The sequence below is a fragment of the Anser cygnoides genome, chromosome 2, assembly GCF_040182565.1.
Source record: "Anser cygnoides isolate HZ-2024a breed goose chromosome 2, Taihu_goose_T2T_genome, whole genome shotgun sequence".
Taxonomy (NCBI): domain Eukaryota; kingdom Metazoa; phylum Chordata; class Aves; order Anseriformes; family Anatidae; genus Anser; species Anser cygnoides.
This window is the reverse complement of record NC_089874.1, coordinates 152,360,925-152,377,769: the sequence shown is the minus strand read 5'-3', so window position 1 is coordinate 152,377,769 and position 16,845 is coordinate 152,360,925.

Genomic DNA, 16,845 nt, shown 5'->3' with positions numbered 1-16,845 from the left:
TAGAGTAAATGTTTGCTCCTCCTGGCTCCCAACTCCTATCCAACTGAAAGGCTGAAATCCTTGCTCTAGCTACATTTTCTCTATCCAAAATCTCTCTGATTTTTACTAGGAATACTGGATTCATCATCAATATCTCATACCTTTTCCCTGCTCCCACTACTATTCCTCTGCTCACCTGTAGGTTTATTACAACTTCTGTAACACAGGTAGGACTCCATGAAATGCCGAGCTGGGCCAGCTCTAGCCAAAGAAATGCGCCTAGATTTAGATTGTCTAAGAGATCCCAGTTCCTACTAATTGATGATAGCATATTGGTTGAGGAGACAATGAACAGAAACCCTGAAAGCAAAGGTTTCAGCTTTATCATTGCGTTTCCTGATTAGCCAGTGTAATTTATCCCCTTGGAGACTGCATTAGCATTGTTTGCACTGGATACGGTAGTTAGCCCGCTCGGTCTGTTGCCATCAAAACCATTCATAAGGATATAGTACGTAAAGAAATATCACAAATAAATGAAAGAGAAGACTGTGACTTGACACCGGGGGCTACTCTGTCTTTTCTTGGCTCTGTGGCATTTCTCTGCTCTTGTTTCTTCCCTCTTTCTGTCTTCCCTCTTGTTTCCCTGCTACATAAATGGCAGCAGACTCAGCTTGCTCACAGAGCCCTGAACAGCCATAATCCTACATAACGGGAGATTGTTCAGTTCACATAAAAATTTCCAAGTCAGAGGACACATACTATGGATATGGAAGAATATTCTGTGTTGCATCCAGTGGCGTTAGGGAGAGCAAAACCACCACATTACCACAGGGTTCCCCACTGGAGCAGAACCAGGGAGGAAAATTAACATGCTTCCTATCTTCCCTGAAACTGCACCCATCCAAAACCCATTCATTCCCCCTGTCATCCTCTGCCAGCCCCCACCGAGCTTCCCCACCTGCCTGCGCAGAGATCTGAAGGCTGTGGGATCTCAGGGGATTATGGGGAAGCAATTATGAATGGATTTTGGATCCTGGATGAAAGAGCTTGACAACGACTGCACCAGCCTTTCTGAGGGAAACACCGAGAAGCAAGATCATAATCTCCCGGTCCTGTCCTGACAGCATGATCTTGCACAAGTCACTGCCATCCATGTGTGAAGGTTTTTCCTGTACCAAACAGAGCCTGGTGGTGCTCATCCACCTACAGAAGTGTGGGGATGTGGTGTGGCTTAAATAGTGCTTACGTGGCACTCTGAGAACACAGGAGCCTTGTACAGCTAAATACCTCCAGGCCAAAGTCACCTCTGGCCAGCTGAGTTCAGGAATGGATTTGCTCCCTCATTTCCAAGTATTGCTTTTCACCCAAGCAGCACTGATCTCAGTTCTTCCCAGGTTCTGAACTTGCTGGGTACTGATTCAAGGAGATGGGTGTTAAAACTGCTCTGGACCTTTTTCCATGAAAATAGAAAGATTAAATACACACATTAAACAGCTACCAAGGCCCATGCAGGCAATGCTTCTGTTACACAACTGTTCATGTTAATTACTGTATTATCTGTTTTACATGTTCTAATTGTCTCCCTGTGGCATACTGGGGGGAAAAAAAATGCAATTTTGTAAGAAAAACCCCACAAGTATTTTTTTCCCCTCTGGTTAAAATAGAAAGAATGTCAGATTGTACTTTCTCTGCTTTTTGGGATTCAGGCAGAATTTGAGCTCCCCCTGCTGTTTGGAAAAAAAAAAAAAAAAAAAGGCTAAATGAATCGTTAATACAAGTTTCTCCGGTCAAGGGCAGGCCCTGGGGATCCCCCTACTCGCTCTTTGGCTCAGGCAAAGAAATAAGTAGTTAGATTTCAACCAAAGCCTGCTCTTGCAGTCCCATCTTTAAATATGGAAACTATTATGCTCAGAAAGAGGGAAGATAGCTGGATGAACACAGATATTTACTGTCTGAGTCAGAAGAGGAGAACATTTATGCAAGCCCAAGAAGGTGTTGACCTTAAACCACGCTCCAGTCTGAAGCCAGACGTGGATCCAGCCCTTTTATAGTAGGCAATATTCCCAGCTTCTCTCCAAGGACCAGAGCCGAGGCTGGAGCTGACTGGCTCTGTGATGCTGAAATCACTACATCCTTCGTGCAAACATGAGTTTGTACACAGAAAGATATGCTTTATGGAGTGCAAAAATTCCAAGCAGGGCTTGTGGAAAGAAAGCCTGGTGCCCCCCCTCAGAGGAGCTCTGAGCCAGCCAGGCGCAGGTTTATGCTAGGGATATTAACGATTTGGAGAGCCTTAATGTTGGATGCTCACCTTGGCAGAAACGAACTGAGTCCGGTTATCAGGAGCCAAGGGTTTCAAGTCCCATTATTAAAACGCCTCTGGCACCTCTGTGTGTGGTATGAATTCCCCTAAGATTAACCAGTCATTGCCCTCAGTCTTTTACTTCGCTCATCAAAGAGGCTGACACCTCTGAATGCTCTCCAGAAGAGGCTAAATTAGATGCTCTGAATCAGCCTCTGGAAGAGCCCCTCATGCAGCCCAGACAGGGAGGGCAGATGCTGAGCCAGCTGGGACACCCCAGTACCTTCAGCACTAGGCCTTCATCTTCCCACCTCACTGGGTGCTTTTGAAAAATAATGCCTTTTACAGATGTTAACCCCAAGGGGAGGAGAAAGAAAGGAAAAAAAAAAAAAGAAAAAAAAAGAAAGAAAGACAGTTCTAATAATGACTCCCAAATGCTAAAATATTTTCCTGTTTTTCTGGTTGTATGTCAGGTCTCGTTGGGCTGTGTTAATGAACTTGTTCCAGGCAAGTTTTAGCGCAGTTGTTGTTTGTGGTTTTGCCTAACACATGTGAAAGGGCAGGCTGTGCCTGGCTTGTTTTCAAGCTACTTTAACAATCAGAGGAGTTGGGTGGGAATATAAAATGAGAAACGGGTTACAATGTGGGATTCAACACTTGCTTTGGATCTACAAGAAAAATACATATTTAGAGAAGTCTCCTGCATGTCAGGTTGTTCTTCTGTCACAGCACAGTGATATGTGACCCTTTTGAGCGGGATTCAGTAGAATTTTGTCTACATTTGGGTTATATTTGAAAAAGCAGCAATCAGAAGCCAACCTGTGTAAAGCCCGCTGCAATCTGGATAAAGAAAGTGCTTAAACCAGCACAGGCATCTTGGAAAAGTCTTGTCATTCCTAGAAAGTTTTTGTAGATTAGATACATCTTTGTGGTATGCACAGAAAGGCTGTGCAGCATTCATTTTCTTTAGAAGAATTCCGCAGCTTCCAAGTATAGGCAGTGAATATGGACATCCATGTCGGAGAGGACTGCCAAAGCAAGAGCCTGATGTCACCGGTGTTCTTGAGATCTCACCCCACCTACCCTGGCCACTTCATTCCTGGAATATCAGCACCAGTTTCTGAAGAAAAGTGAAGCTGGTGACACTGGGGGGGGGGGGGGGGGGGGGGGGGGGACTCTAACTCTTCAACTTTGTCTACTGGAACAGAGATATTCTGCAAGAGAAACTGAAATCTGTAACAGCATCTGGATGATAACAGAGGGAATGAGTCAGACACACATTGCTACTGCTTGCATTGTTTATGTTTCCCATACCCCTTTGAGTCTCTCCATTATTCATTTCTATTTATTTTACAGCATCAGGGTTGCAAAAACAGTGAGCTGTTACAAAAACAAGGTCATTGCCCTGCTGAGTGCAGGGTTTAGCAAAACTCTCTGTGCATCTGATCTCTATTCTGCATTCCCTATATTTAAATGAGCTTGCAAGAGCCCAAACCAGCTGCAATTGAGTACTCATGGGCACTACTGCAAGGTTGGTTAGATATTTGTGTCTAAGGAATCAGGGATCTTCATTTAACTGGTATGTGCGCCATCAGAAATGTAAATAGTTTTGAGATGCAAACATTTCCACTTCTGTTTTAGTACTCAGATACGTAAAGTGTGTCATGTGGAACACCCTACTAACAGTGAAAAGCTAAATACCAGCTGCATCACTCAAAAGCCATATTTAACAAGACTGTACTGATGTCACTGATGGCCAGTGGTCACACTGATACTGGAAACCTGCCTCTGCAGGAGAGGTTTCTGAGGAGCATTTCTTTCATAGAATCATTAAGGTTGGAAAACCCCTCCAAGATCACCTGGTCCAACCATCCCCCTACCACCAATGTCACCCACTAAACCATGTCCCTAAGCACCACGTCCAACCTTTCCTTGAACACCCCCAGGGACGGTGACTCCACCACCTCCCTGGGCAACCCGTCCCAATGCCTGACTGCTCTTTCTGAGAAGAAATGTCTCCTTGTTTCCAACCTGAACCTCCCCTGGTGCAACTTGAGGCCATTCCCTCTGGTCCTATCACTGGTTCCCTGTGAGAAGAGGCCGACCCCCAGCTCCCCACACCTTCCTTTCAGGTGGTTGCAGAGAGCAATAAGGTCTCCAATGAGCCTCCTCTTCCCCAGACCAAACACCCCCAGTGCCCTCAGCCGCTCCTCACAGGACTTGTGCTCCAGGCCCTTCACCAGCTTCGTAGCCCTTCTCTGGACACGCTCCAGGGCCTCGATGTCCTTCTTGTACTGAGGGCCCCAAAGCTGAACACAGCACTCGAGGTGTGGCCTCACCAGGGCTGAGTACAGGGGAACAATCACGTCCCTGGCCCTGCTGGCCGCACTATTCCTGATACTTTACCCCACCATTGCTCAGGAGGCAGGCCCCTGGTGGGACAGGAAGTGAAGGTTTCTCTCTGCAACCCTGTTTCTATCTGGGCACTCATTCCCTCCTTATAATACCACTACTATAGATCTCTCCAGCTTCAGTAAGCATTTCTCAAATCGGTTTAGCAGTAGCACTGCACTCACAGAGACCAAAATCCTTTGGGTTTACCATTAGGCAAAGAGCCAAATAACATCTTTCCATCCCTGTTCCCTGCACTAGCATGGTGACAAGCAGCACCCAACAGTTCTCTCTCACCACAGCTCAGCTCCTAACCAGTAGCCTCCTTTCACCATTTTCTCTACCCACCGGCCTCAGGACACACTAGCAGTGCTTACCCAAGACCTCAAGCACCCTGGCCACATTGCACCCTTATCGCACACCTTACCAGACCAAAAACACAACTGCACCGCACAGAGCATCGGCAGCACACGGAAGCACCAGGGAGAGCCTGTAGCATCCTTTAACACCGAGTTGTCCAACCTGCCCCAGAGCACCAGCACTACCCTTTCCTCACACCCTGCGGGCAGTTGCATCCAGGTTTCCTAAAAACTGGCAGCATAAACACAGCTGTGGACTTGGGATCTCCTGAAGCCTCGTTATTGCAGTTCAATTGTTGCTGGCTTTTTTTTTTTTCCTGTGAGTTTCAAAATTACTTCCAGCCTCTATGTTGTTATAAACTAATTAGGCTTTAATAAGTCAGAAAAGGAGGCAGATTAGGATAATTAGGGCCTGTGATTGATTACTGGGGCTGTTGTGCAATACACCGGGTGAAAGGTAAAGAAGGGAAGAGTGGGCAGTTGGAGAGGAACAACCAGGTTAGGGAAGCAGACACGTAGATTAGCCTTGGTGAGCATTAGTTTTGAGTTAAACTCGGTCAATTTGTGGTAAAAAGCATAGATGTATCCTTGTCTGGATGAAAAGGAAGAGCCCAAGGTTTAAGTATCCAAGACATGGGCTGCTGGAATTTCGGCACTGACATTTTTCTTTCCCCCTTGCTGCGAGGGTGGGCGGTGGGGAGCAGTGACAGCAGCACTCTGCGTGCCCTGCTGCACCGGTAGGGCAGGAAGGAGGAAAAACCCAGGCCCTCCTCAGCTTTCCCTGCCTTGAGAGCTTGCAGCCAGGCTTTGAGTCAGCCAGAAACACCTGCCCTCGTGGCCCAGCGCTTGCAGCCACACAGCCAGGAGGTCTTGAGGCAACCAGCCCAGCGCAGGGCCGGCGCGGTGCACGCAGAGGCGAGCGGTGAGTCATGCCCTCTGAATCTAGGCGTGAGGTTTTGGTTCCCACATGATAATAAAAGGGTAGCAACGCTCATCACATCAGCATAGCAAAGGCTTTAATAACCTAATCCAGTTCTGCAATAGATCCAGATTTGGACCAGATGAAAATAAATGTTCTCCGAGCAGTTGTGAATGAGTCAGTTTATCGCATAGCTTTAAGTGAATTTTGATAAAACCTTCAAAGAAAATGACTGTACCTGTGTGAGGCAACACTGAGTAATAGGGGGAGCTTTCAGCAGACAGCCACATCTTGAAAAGTGCCCAAAGTAGATAAAACCAAAGAATTTCTTCCCTCCTTTTTTCTTATATATTCCCAAGTCAGTGGAAGATTTACAGACCATAAAAGTTAGCATTATTTCAGCATGATTATGGTGCACCAAAGCTTGGGTTCACCAAACCCTTGGGCGAGCCTGGGTGGCAAAACTAAAAAGGGGGGAAATTAAAGCTCTGTCTGCTTAGACAAAAAGGCAGTTTTGTTCCAGGATTAAAACGTTACATTTGGCAACAGCAGGACCACGATTACTTATCTCTACCCAGTTATCAGTCCCTTGACAAGCACATCAGAAAGAAACTCCTTTAAGATGCCAGCCCTATAAATACACAGATGTGTTAGGAAGCAGGTAGCAGTGATGGAAAGAACCCCTTATCCAACGGCTTCCTCTGCAGAGCAGAGAGGCAGGGTGCAGCCGCTTGATAAGAGGAACTCAGGATCCTATCACTTAACTTACATGTTGCAATAATCTGCAGGACAAAGGTTTGCAATGAAATATAACTGCAACAGCCTACTTGTAGAAAAGAACTCTGAAGTGAAGGTTGCTGGGTTCACAGTGCTCAGCTAAGGCACAGGGAAGCTGCTGTCTGTTCTATCCCTTGCTTTGCCATAGCCTCCCGGCATGATTTTGGGCACATCATCAAATCCTATGTTTATTCTGGGTCCAGCAGCCACATTAGAAATACTTGTGAGCTCAGTTCAAAGTTGTGAACATGAACACCCCTGCTCAGCTGCATCATGGCACATGGGCATCTCAGGTCATGACCCAACAACCTTCTGACAAAATGCTGCGTTTTGGAGAGGTTAAGCAATTTCAGGCTTCATTAAAGCCTGGAGCCAGAATCCAGGTGTTCAGTCCCAGCTCATTCATGGGCAGGATCAGCCCCTCAGGGAAGCTGCAGCACCTGATTCTGTTCTCCCAAAGCAACAGTCTAATCATTAACACCCTCGGCTGATCAGTGGGAGGCTGAAAGCCGAATTATTTCTTCTGCTAGCAGAAATGAAAAGACCTGATTCTCCCCCAGAAGATTACCCATTCAAACACGTGTTTTTAAACAGAGGCATAAATGCAGTTGTAGCCCAATAGTTTGCCAGGCTGGGTTTCAGTCCGTGTCAGTTTTGCATAAAACCATTGCTGTTTGATGCCTTTTCTGATCCAGCAAGTGTCGCTTTCTTTCCTGCACAGTGGCAAGGCTGTAAGAGAAAAGAAGGGTGCCATGCCCACGTAACAGCCTGCACTGTGAGATCTAGAGCATTTTTCAAGGAAGTATGATTTGCAGATTTGAAAGACCTGCGGCTAAGGGGGGAACAGCTTCTCCATAGCTGCTGTACTGTCACAAGGGTGTTGGTGTTACCTCCTAAGCCCTTTGCTGAACAGAAAAATGAGAATCCCACTCAAAAACTAGAAAGGACGTGTATTTCCCAGCTTTTTTCCTGTCTCTACCACTCACCTCCCTCATTTCAGGACAAGGGTTTCCCAGTAGGCACAGGACTAGAGGGAAGTGTTTGAATTAAGGCTTCTGGGGCTGGGATTTACCACCCACCCCTGTTCTCAGCCATGCTGACTAATGAGCTGTAGGCAGGTGCATGCCAAATGCGTTGACTCTGGGCAATTCCCTGCTTAATGCACCAGCTTTCTGGGGCCATCAGCTTTTCTTTGCCTCAGCCCTCACCTAGATGGGCAGCACAGCTGTGAGCAGGTTGTATAAAGGGAAGTGTCTCCAGGAAGGAGATGCTATGGGGTCCATTAGTAAGCCTCTTTTTACAATCTTTCTCATACTCGAGGCAGCAAGGATGCTGGATTTTGCTCGTCTCCCTCGTCACCTGACTTTTAGGTGTCCTTTGCTGGGTCTTTGCTTTCAATGCCCTTCTCGTAAGTGGTGTCCCTCTCACACAAGGTGCTCCCAGGCTGCTTCTGCAGTGCCTGCTACAGGAGGACTCATGTTTCATGGTCAGTGCAACGCGAGCAGCACACTGCAGTCATTAACAGCACGCAGATACGAAGAGAAAAAGGTCCCTTCTAGTGGTGAAGAAGCAGGTTTGGCTGAGCTTCTGCTAAGGCCGTTCCCACACTCGAACTGAAAAAGCAAATGCAAATGTTTCAGAGTTGCCCTGAGCGAATTTCACGGAGTTCACACAGGGCCAGCAGGAGAGCTGCCGGCGGGAGCCTTCCTCCTCCGCTCCCTCCCAGCCCTGCCTCGCTGCTCCTTTTGCTCTGGTGCAGGGCAGGGAGGCACCCAACACGCGCCTTTCCCCCCGACCTGCCAAAAAGGTCCTCTGCATCATGAGGTGGTGAAAGGCAAGCGAAAGTTGCGGACAAAAGCCTGAGCCTTTTGCCTTGTGCGTAGGGATGTTTGTAATTATTAATCTCGCAACAGCAGAGGTAAATATGATAACTGCGTGAGTCAGGCTGCACCTCAAAGGTCATTCTCGGTTCCTAGCTTAAGCCAAAGGGGAAGAAGGAAAAAAGCCTGTTATATTCATGTTCTCATTTCTCTCCTAGGTGAGTCATCCTACCAGTTAAACGCTATAAAATGACAAACATTGGTAAATAAGATAATATTAATGATACTGATGACTCAACTGAAATAAGCACACATCAGTCACTGCTCGGCAGCCCGAAAGAACCTTATGAGAAGAAAAAACCTGCTCAAATCAAAGACAAGATGATGATTGCAAATCTGCTATTAATAAATATTTTTCTATGACAAAGCATTCCATGCAGTATTTATATTTCATTATGCACAACACAAACCAAGCAACTGGAAACATTACTCATACCAATTGTGGAAAAAAACTGTGAGAACTCTTTCTCCTTTCTGTTTGGGCAGTGTAATTGCCTCTTTTACAAAGCAACAGACTTGCATTCATGTAAAACCCTTTCGTCCTCTTCCCGGGACGGTTAGGCTATATTCCCAGATTTGCACCTTTTTTCTAACACTAGTGCTGAGATGTAGCCCGAGCGACCGGCGAGCAGATAGTCTCTGGCTCCCTAATTCAGCAACAAACTGCACGGTACGCCTGGTTTGGACATGTATTCCTGATGCACGGAGACAAGCCTGCAGCAGCTATAGTTTGACGGAAAGGCTCTTCAGCTCCAGAGGAAAGACCCAAGCTGCCACCATGGGCTTTGATGGTACTGCTCTTACAAATATCCCCTAAGGAAAGGGCATGAGGAAGGGAGATGTGATACAACGGCAATGTTGCGGCCACCAGCATGTTCTCAGGACATGCTCACACACGTGCTTGTGACCTCCTCTCTCCCAGCCATGGATCAACAGATGCTGTTCTTCCTACATGTGCTTTCCCTCCCGTACTTTCCTTTTTCCTAGATTAACAACGCCTGTGTCATTCATCTCGCTGTATTCTTGTCCCTCACTAGTGTCTGCATCTATCTGGGAGAGTCCAAATTAAAACCTCTGAGCCAAAAAGAAGCCAAGATATTACAGGAATCGATGCGTGGGCCCTCACACAGGAGGCAGACCTTTTTTTCCTGCTCCTGCAACCACCTCTTCTTGTGATAAAGTCTGGAGATGTAAATCCTGCCTCCCAATATGCAGCTCCCACTGAAGTCACCAGCAGGTGTTTGCAGACAGAGGGTAGAATTTGCACGTAGGGAAGGATCATTTGCAGTTTGCTTTTCAGAGCAGTTAAGCCTGATCTGTTGGAGATATGTACGTGAGTCATCTCACACTCACTCACTTTCCTCTCCTTGTAAAGAGTGAACAAACTTCAGTCTAGTAACCACATATCTCTTCTGCACCATCTTTATGTCTTCTTCCCTGAATAATTTGCAGTCAACAGAGAGGGGGAGAAAATTTACATCAAAATACTGGACAGGAGCAATTTTAAGTCTGATCTTGCAGAACTGGTGGACTTCATTTCCTGATCTCATACCCCAGAGTGTCTTCTTTTACCAAGATATAAATATTGAGAAAGTTTTATGTCCTTTGGTGTAAATCAGAAGTAACTCAGATGAAGGCACTAGAGTATTTTTTGTTATTGCTTGTGGTATGTGCCTTATATCGCATAAACCACAAAATTCAAAGCCACACTTTTCTCATTTAATGTGGTATAAATCCAGTGGAATTCATCTCAGTACACCCATGTCTTTCCGGGGCGACTTTTGTCCAGGTGCATTTGTCATTTAGCAGTCACTTAGCAGCACAAATGTCACCAGGCTGTAAAGGCTCTGAGGACAATGAATGGCGCTGCAGGTAACCTTGAGGCTGGACATCTGCATCAGGCTTCTGGCTCAGGCACAGACTCTCTTCTCTAATTCCCTTGATCCCAAATCAGCGCTGCCTTTTGGAAACAAGTTATTGCTTTCCTCCCAACTTCTCTCATTTATCAATGCTTCGTTGCAGGGACAGCCCCCTAATAGGTGTTTAAAAAAATCTCTGACTAGGTTGAAAAATGTGCTGTTACGTGTGCCTTTATACAATACATCTAAGTCAATTTTTGCATGGCATAACTGTGGCATTAAAAATGCCAGTCTCCTTCTTTTGATCGGTATTAATTGGCCTGCACTAAAGGGTGCTTAAGCAAGAAGACTTTCAGGAGGTATTTTTCGCTCTGTGACCTAGCAGTAAAATTTTCCTTTGGAACTTCTGAATGCTTCCTCAGGCAATCAAAATAATTTCAATAGCTCTGTCCCCCTTCAAGTTCATATGAGAACAATTAGGTTCTGAGAAAGCATCTACACAGCTGAGCTGAAAGTCCAAAGCAATGAGGAAATTTCTCCTCCAACTGCTGCAGATTTCACGTAAAACTAGGGGAGAGCACAATCCCAAATACAGCTTTCCCTCAAAGTTAGCTTCTTCAAGTTAAGCTTCAGGATCTAGCATTTTGCCATTATCTCATTTATCTGTTCTGATTAGATGATTCTTAATAAAAAATCTGAGTTTATGAATACTCTGAATTTCATAGCTAATCTTTAATGGATACTAACAGACAATAGAGTTACAGACAATAATAAAAATGCAGGCAGATAATTAAGATGCCTTTCCCAGATGGAGCATTATTTTAATATTGTTGTTGTTTTGTGTTTTTTGGTGTGTTTTTTTTTTAATCTGTTCTCCTTTGGAATCACATAAGAACTGAATATAGATAAAATAAACCAATTCAGGTGTTTTGTCATACTGGGTTTGTAGAAATGTTACAAGGGACAAAGACGCCAGGGTAGCCAGACATGCTATACTGTGAAACAATTCAGTTCAACTAAAGACCTGCTGCCACTACTCCACCCTGGCCTCCATCCATCCTCAGTCCCTGGTCTTCATCTCACCTGTGCTGATGTGCCTCTACGGAGCCCGCTCCATCACAGTAGCTCTTACTGAAGAGGAATGAATCATCTCACTCGCAACATCCCAAACCTAAAATAACTCCTTGTGATCTCCATTGAGAGATTTAAAATACTCTCTCCAAGGCTGGAAGCAAGCCTGCAAAAAGGATGCAGGGGAGTGGATGGCATCATATCTAAGGTTCATCTGCTACCCTCTGAAATTAGGCTGCTTCCTCACTTACAAAAAAAAAAAAAAAAAAAAAAAAGTGGATTTATTTGTGAGAAGAGATGTAGGGAACCACTTATCTCCTTGAGAAGGGAATTTGGGGCATTACCAAAAGGACAGAGCTGCCCCAAGGCACACAGGAATTTTGCCGGAGTGGTTCTTCTCCTTGGAAGGAGCTGTATGGACATCTCAGGGCTGCTGCTGTAATTTGTTAAGCAAACTTGGCTGCATACCGGAGCTGGTCAGGACATTTTCCACAAAGTGAGATTTCAAAACTGAAATGTTCTTGTCAAGACTTCAGGTTTTGAGAAAGTTTTCTTGCAAGAGAGTCATGTAATTTACATCCTGGTGGTTAGGACAGTGGCCAGGAGATGAAAAAGCCAGGTGAAACTCCTCTCCCTGCGCAGTTGAGAAAGAGCTGCAATGAAATCTTTTGGCCAGGAAGACAGCTGGGGCTTGAACAAGTCTCTCACACTCCAGGCAGCCAGTGCCTTAAAGATAGGGAACAACAATAACAAAAAAAAAAAAGTCTGAAACCTTGAAAATTACTGCAAAACAGAATAGTTGTCTTCTAAGTCAATTCTCCTGCATATGCAGCAGGCTTGAGTAAAGTGGTTTCATGCAGGCAACAGTAATTGAAAACAGCCATTGAAGTGGTAAACAAAACCAGAACGCTAAATATTAATGTGCAGTAAGTGCCCATGTAGGTTTTCCTTCAATATTAAGGATTTAAACCCCACAGTGTATTTGCAATAACCCATTCTTGTTTTAAAAACATTTTGTTCCAGATAGCTCAAAACCCTGGTCCCTCCTGGCAATGAGAACAATAGTTTTCTCGTGGAAGCGAAGGATAACTTGTTCTAAGGCAAAAATTTCTATAAAGTTCAACCAAGTGGCTCACAGGCAAATGGACTCTGTTGCAAGAATAGTGGGTCAGGACCTTGGTTTTTGCTTCTCCGAAAAGGAGCACCTCCAACAACACAGAGCCCCATAGCAACATGCTCGGGCATTGACTCCGCACTGAGTCAGAAGGAAGAATGCCATTTAGTGACTCACCAGCACCACTTCTGCAGCACTGTGTGGTGCTAAATAATCTAATCTGTCTATCTACTCGAGAGCCTCTAAAGAGTGCTAGTGTGCAAGGTAAAGAGTTTTCACTGGCACACATGAAAGGCGTTAAGGACTGGATCCTACTCGGTGGAAAGCTGCCATCATTTCCACCGGGATTTGGACCAGAGCTTAGGCGCAACACAGAGTGTTTGGGGAAAAAAAAAAAAAAAAGAGGTTCTTGAAATCAAAAGGCAATAGCTATGGTTATCAAACACAAAGCTCTGCTCTCAGGTATTCTGCATTATCTGTGCGTGCCGATCTCCCTTTGATGTCGCTGAGGAAGCTGCTGCTCTCCAGGGGAGCAGCGCGCTGGGAGCAGAGCGCAGGGGCAGCAGGACAGGCAGTCCTGCAGGTACGCAGGACAGTCGCGGAGCTTCCTGCCGCTCTCCTGTAGGTGGCAGTGCTAAATTTTTTAACAAAAGCGGATTTTGTGAACTCTGGCTGAAGTTCTCGGTTATTCAGTAATCTTATCTGAATGGAAAAGCTAAACCATGCAAGCCACTTCCCTGTCACAGCAGCGTGCTTCGCGCAGACACAAAGGAATGCATGCCTGATCCTGCAGTCAGTGAAAGTCTAGGGGAAAAAGAAATGTAAGGTCATGGCTTGTATTCATGTCATTAACTGAACGCTTTCCTGCTAGGAGTTCAGTCCAGACAGAGAACTCTGGCTCTGATTTCCTCTCAGGATCACAATTGTAGGATATCGCTGCTGTCTCGGTTACACAGTGATACGCGGATGTGTCAGAGCCGTTCCTTACCCCGGTCTAAAACGTGCTTTCAGCTCCCGGCCCATGTTAGATAGCCACGCTGCCTACAGTTGGCTTCTGCTAGCAGTTTCAGTGCCTTGCAGACATTGCTGTGAGATTGCCACAGGACCCAAGGTGCACCTCTTGTGGCAGAAGAGCCATTTGTCCTTTCCCAGACCTACTGATACATCCTGTTATTTGCAGCAAACCAAGAGAGGCAGCTGTGGATAGGAAAACCAGAGAGGCAGCTGACGAAAATGAACATCTGGAGGGCAAAGGAAGGATTCCCTGGGGACTCAGGGGGATGCTCAACCCATATCAGCCCTGGGCATCCATCTCCAGACCCACACAACAGCACATCTACATTGCAGGTGTTAACGCGGGTGCAAGAAGCTCCCCTCAAAACCAAGCTGTCAGAGCCAAACCCAAGGTGTCAGCGGGCTGCTTAGCCATGGGCTGGCACTCTCCCATGTGTATCTAAGCATGTATAAAAATCGCAGCAGCATATGATGGTTTTCCTGCTGACCCCATCTACCTCATATCTGATACGTAACCTGTCTTGTGAAGGTTAATACACTACTGTTGCAATAGCAGATTCACAAGCTTTTTGAGACCTGAAAAACTCTGTTTCAAGAGCACCATGTGGCAGGAAGTCCCATGTGTCAGATGCTGTTACGAAAACATCCTCCTCTTGCACCAAATATGGATCTGTCACCCTCGGTTTCACTGGTTCCTTTTGTCAACAGATATCAGGAATAATAACTACCAGGGACACACAAGCTTTTGGAACATCATACACAGAAAATACTGTTTCTGGCCAGGGTCTCAGTCCAGAGGGGCTTCAGGTTTCCCTCCCAGATTTGCTGCTTTCCTTACTATGGGAAGGGAAGGCAGGCAGGACTCTGAGCATGCTGTAATTAAAGCTTCTCTGGTGGCCAGATTCAAAACAACGTGGATATCATCCAGGTATAAGCCAGAGAGAAGCTTGTATCATGACTACCTGCTTTTTACCTCTTCTTTAATTAATGGAGGATGTCTCAAGCAAGCTCCTCCTGCCAGCACTGAAGGGAGAGAGCAAAAAAATTCCCTCTCATCCTTTATCGCAGCTGCACTCATTTGACAGGCACTCAACCCAAGGACGCTGCTTGCCTTCCAAGGTGAAAGCTCTCAAAAAATTGATGCTTATGTATCTAGTAAACTCCCAGTTTTTACTACCATCGTGGGATTCAAGTATCTGGAGAAGAGATTTGACTTATGAGGGATGGCAGCACTAGCAGCTCAAAAGTTCATTCATCCTCAAGAGCATATATATCAGATGAAATGAGTTTCAAAGGACCATTCACTTGAACTGATTTACAGGTACACCAGCAGACACAGAGACACTTCTTTCAATGACATAATTTTACTAGGCCAGGAGCATTTTTTGCTATTGCAGACAAGATCAGGACATTTTTATTTTGTGTGTCAGAAGGAAAGCTTTGCTTTACATGCACCTAGCCTAGGGAACAGAGTTTCCTGAAAGTATTGCCAAGAGCACATCATTTTTGCAACAGGGGCAATGGTGGGAGAATGATGTGCTTCACTGGTCTTGATTGGGGTTCATAAACACATCTGCAGCCATCAAGCAGAGATCCAAGCCGAAGTGTCCAGTGCAGGTGTGACATGCCCTCCTCCAGGGCAGAGCAGCCCCATGCCACCTCTGAGGCTCCATGCACTGCCATCACGGGGGGCACTTTCGAATAGACCTCAGGGAAGGTGTAAAAGTGCTTTATTTGGGTATGACAATTTTTTCCACAGCCCCAGGGACCCCAAACCACACGGAGTCCCACGTGGAAGTGCTCCCCAGCAAACCCCACTCCTAAGGCAGCAGAGTGAGCACACGGAGCTCATGTGGAGCAAGGCCTGGCGGTGACGTGATAGGAGAGAGTTCGTTGAGGGAAAGGGTGCATTGCATAATATTCCCCACCCCCGTCAGCACAGCCAGCACTCAATGGGGAAAAATGAGGTGGCACGGTTTTATTTTTCTTACGTGACGTTTTTTCCCTCCGTTAGAAAGGGGAACTTCGCAGCCCTGGCATTTTCACCTCCAAACTGAGTCTGTGGAACAAACTTTGAGCTGCTGACTCAGACAAACACGCAGTGCTTTCAGTGGGACTTCTGCCCAAGCTATGACTGCAGGATTTGGTCACTGCTACACATGAAGTGGGGATTTGGAAAAGTAGTTTTCACTCACAGGCTGACTTCTCCCCTGTTCGTGGAAGAGGTTGCCAAAAGCCCAAGTTATTCTGATGCTTCCTCAAAGCTTTTCTTTTAAGTCTTATTTTCTCTCTATCCCAAGGGTAGTAGGGAAATAAAGAGAGAATTCTGAATGTTTAATTTTAATCCTCATTTAAATTTTTCAGAGTGAGAATGGGGGCTTAAGTCTTGGATACTCTAAGCACTAATAGGTGGGGACCATTTTAAGAAGGGCCTCTTCTTTAACATTATACATTTTGCTAACGTTCAACTAATAGTAGCTACAGCTCAAATCATTGTCCCTGCGAAGGATCCCATTCCCCTCTATCATATTAAACTCGTGTTAAGCAAAATGCATTTGTGCCATAAATATTCTAACAGCAGGCAGACACGTAGACAAACTCGCTCCCAGATGCACTAGGCTCAGCCTGACCCAGCTGATCACAGAAATGCTTCACCCTGGAGCAGGGGGAAGATGAAAGAAGGATTTTTGCTCCAGTTTGCCTCAGATGTTTCAGCGTTGGGGTTGTTGTACAGCAAGACACACTCGGGTACTTGGATGGCAGACAGCCACAGCCCTCATCAGTAGCACTGAGGTGAAAATTATCGCACTATAATTCAAGCCCTGTCATGCCTCATTGCTTAATTATACAGTTCTGATTACAACGGAATCATTTTTCTATAGTATGTCCCAAGCTGACATCACTTTGATTAACAACTCATTTATCTGATTACATAGTAACTCAATAACATTTTGAATTGGAAGGAAACCAGGAAGCCCTTTCATGCCCATTCAGCTTCCTCGCTAGTGTGCATATAAGTACCCTGTAATTTCATCTTCTTTATTTATAACAAGAACAATGCTTTAATGACCTGGAGAATGGAACAAGCAGTAAGGTACAGAGATTTGAAGATAATAAAAAACCTAAGAGCCGTGAGAGAAAGAGATAGACCCTACAGGGATCTGTTGCAGTCCTGCAGCT